Source organism: Sinocyclocheilus anshuiensis, unplaced genomic scaffold (assembly GCF_001515605.1).
Source record: "Sinocyclocheilus anshuiensis isolate Anshui unplaced genomic scaffold, SAMN03320099.WGS_v1.1 scaffold1240, whole genome shotgun sequence".
Classification (NCBI taxonomy): domain Eukaryota; kingdom Metazoa; phylum Chordata; class Actinopteri; order Cypriniformes; family Cyprinidae; genus Sinocyclocheilus; species Sinocyclocheilus anshuiensis.
The window spans coordinates 272,772-276,177 of record NW_015542555.1 but is presented as its reverse complement, the minus strand read 5'-3'; the positions used below and the strand labels follow the sequence as shown (position 1 = coordinate 276,177).

General features: G+C 32.4%; 1 long non-coding RNA gene across 1 annotated transcript in view; it reads right to left on the bottom strand.

The window, feature by feature from the left end:
* The window catches only part of LOC107694329 (uncharacterized), a 49,504-nt gene extending 47,691 nt beyond the window's left edge, over positions 1-1,813 (bottom strand). The window contains exon 1 of the long non-coding RNA XR_001634853.1: positions 1,643-1,813. This is a non-coding gene — a long non-coding RNA (uncharacterized LOC107694329). The remainder of the gene's footprint in view (positions 1-1,642) is intronic.
* Between the last annotated feature and the right edge of the window lie 1,593 nt (positions 1,814-3,406).

Below are 3,406 nucleotides of genomic sequence, written 5' to 3'. Positions count from 1 at the left end.
CATGTATTTGAAATACTGCCCATCCCTGCAGGAAATCAGCAGTCTAATAAGGAGGTTGATTGGCAAAGAACCTATGTATTTTGTAAATACAAAAATACTAAGATTAAATGTATTTAAATTCAAAAAGGTATTTAAAAACAAAATAGTATTTTGTATTTATTAAACTGAAAAGCTTGTTTTCATTGTGACGCGTCCATAGGCCCCAGTGCCATCAATATTAAAATAGCTATCTATTGTATACTTCATGGGTGGAAGAACAAAGGAAAACAACAATCTTCTTTTTTGTAATACTAAACAAGTGTGACCTATGGATTTTATGACTTTAGAAAGTAGCCTACCAAGAACATATCATAAATCATTATCTGATTTTTTTTTATGATCCTGATGTTTAAAAAGGGATTGCAGAAGGGGGAAAAAAGAAAGAAAGAAAGAAAAAAAACATCCAAAAAATCTCTTAAAGTTCAGCATTTTATTAAGCAATTTGCTCTGCAATTAAACTTGAATTTGCACCTTCTGATCCTCTAACTCACTTCGTGATCATTTATATTTAAATGACCCGTTTCCACCTTTCTCAGATTTTTTCCTGATTACAATTACAATACATGTTCAAATGATAACCTTTAAGAATATTTCAATTATAACAAATAAATCAAAAAATAGATTGCCTTGTTATTTTTATTATTGTGACAAGTTAAATGGGGGGACAAATCAAAACATAATCATGAAAAGAAATACATCGCAAATTGTCTTTAAAAAATCAGAACTGCTACTCAAAATTACTGAAAAACTACCTGTTGCCATGGATGGGCAGTATTTCAAATACATGCATTTGAAATACAAAATACTATTTTGTATTTTGTTTAAATACATTTAAGCTTAGTATTTTTGTATTTTCAAAATACAAAAATACTTTTTGCCAATCAACCTCTTAATTAGACTGCTGATTTCCTGGATCAACAAGTACACAAAAATACTAAGATTAAATGTATTTAAATACAAAATACATTTGACTTTTTCCAAAGGTATTTAAATACAAAATAGTGTTTCAAATACATGTATTTGAAATACTGCCCATCCCTGCAGGAAATCAGCAGTCTAATAAGGAGGTTGATTGGCAAAGAACCTATGTATTTTGTAAATACAAAAATACTAAGATTAAATGTATTTAAATTCAAAAAGGTATTTAAAAACAAAATAGTATTTTGTATTTCAAATACATGCATTTCAAATACTGCCCATCCCTGCCTGTTGCTAACCTAATTCTCAACAAAAATATATATATATATATATATATTACTAACCTGATTTCTAATTATTAAAACCCCGAATTAATATGATTATACGGTTTAAGACAGATGGACCAAAATGTACGTGAGTTCATTCTTTGTTGATTATTCCTCGTGTTAATTGTGATGAGTAAATACAATTCCCAATCAGGCCAGGTTTATGAAAAGTCATCCAGTAAGTTACTGATATTCCATTCTGTTATCATGTTCTCATCCCACTGTCGCGTGGCCAAGTGAAGTTTGTGAGCAGTCAGTTCATAACATGATGAACAAAGGAATACTCCACTCCCCCTTTGTGCTCAACTTTGAGAGCAGACGCACCAAACCTCCCGCTAAAATAATTCAAAATCGTTTACCTATGTCAGGAAGTTATCCTCGAAGAGTTTTATCAAAAACGCGTGAAAGTCCATTGAGGCGTGATCCCGTTTTGTCGTTATAATCCAAAAGCGCAAAACTTTCAGCGTTCGGATGTTTGGCTTGTATTGATGATAGTGCATTGTCTGCACGTGCTAGACAGCTCGCTTGACCACGCCCCTTTCACCCATGACCCCACCCCTTGTCCAATACTATGCGCTTAACGGAAATTTGTCTACGGTTTTTTAATAATAATAATAATAATAATAATAGCAATAATAATAATAATCACCTTCTGCCTACATCAATGAATATATTTAAGGTCACTGAGTGTATTGAGGGCTTGGTTTTTGAGTAAATTGCTTTAGGGTGGTTAAATAGATAAATATAAATTTATGACAGCTTATTGGACTGTAGTGCCAACCATAGTATGTGGATAAGTGTAAATATTACTAATCTCGCTAAGTGCACTAATTTGAACCATCTGTGCTGCCTTCTGTTAATGCTATAAAGTTATATATTGTGTGTGTGATCTTGTTCATTAATTTAATGTAATACATAAAGCAGAATTTATGGATTATTTATATATATATACACACACACACACACACACACACTGTGTACATTCACCTTGCAAAATGGTCAAAAATTATAATAATAATAAAAAATGCAATAAAGACTATTTAGTACCGCCCTGAATAGACTAATTCACACATTTCACAAGACAAAATAATAAATTTAAAAAAGATTAGAAAAAAAGACTCACTTCAAAAGTTTTCAGGCGCTTATTATTTTTATAATTAATTATATAATTGTATATCTTTATAAAGAGGTTATTATTAATTTATTACTCTACTTCAAAAGCTACAGAAGATATTTACATGTTTCTCAGAAGGCAAAATAAGTACAACACTGATCATATTGGAAAAAGTTTCATGTTATGTAAAATAGCTTTTCAGGGTAGTACTAAAATTAATAATAATAAAATACAATAACAATGTGCAATTTTTATTATCCCTTTTATTTAAAGTAATTATGCAAGATTTGTGTATGTGTGTGTGTGTGTGTGTGTGTGTGTGTGTGTGTATGTATGTATGTATGTATGTATGTATGTATCTACCTATCTATCTATCTATCTATATATATATACATATATATATATATGTTTATACATACATACATACATACATATACAGTATATATACACACACAAACACATACAGCTTCAAACTTTGCCTGTCACTGACTCCAGATAACAAGTCAGTACATTGCAAGAAACATGGATTCATGAGCCTGCAACCGGCACCCCAACACAATCCATCATCCAAGTCTGCTTGACAGACTTATACATTCATATCTTAACTTTGCACAACTGTGGTATTAAAACGGCTTCCTGTCTCTTTTCTCGTTTGGGGGATGTAAACAGATTAACACAAAATCTTTCGAGAGCCCCCTCCCCTTTCCCGACACTTCAACCTTTGCCTGTCACTGACTCCAGATAACAAGTCAGTACATTGCAAGAAACATGGATTCATGAGCCTGCAACCGGCACCCCAACACAATCCATCATCCAAGTCTGCTTGACAGACTTATACATTCATATCTTAACTTTGCACAACTGTGGTATTAAAACGGCTTCCTGTCTCTTTTCTCGTTTGGGGGATGTAAACAGATTAACACAAAATCTTTCGAGAGCCCCCTCCCCTTTCCCGACACAAACCAGTGCACCCAGAAATAATTAATTGGTTTCAGCAGTCATCCCTGCT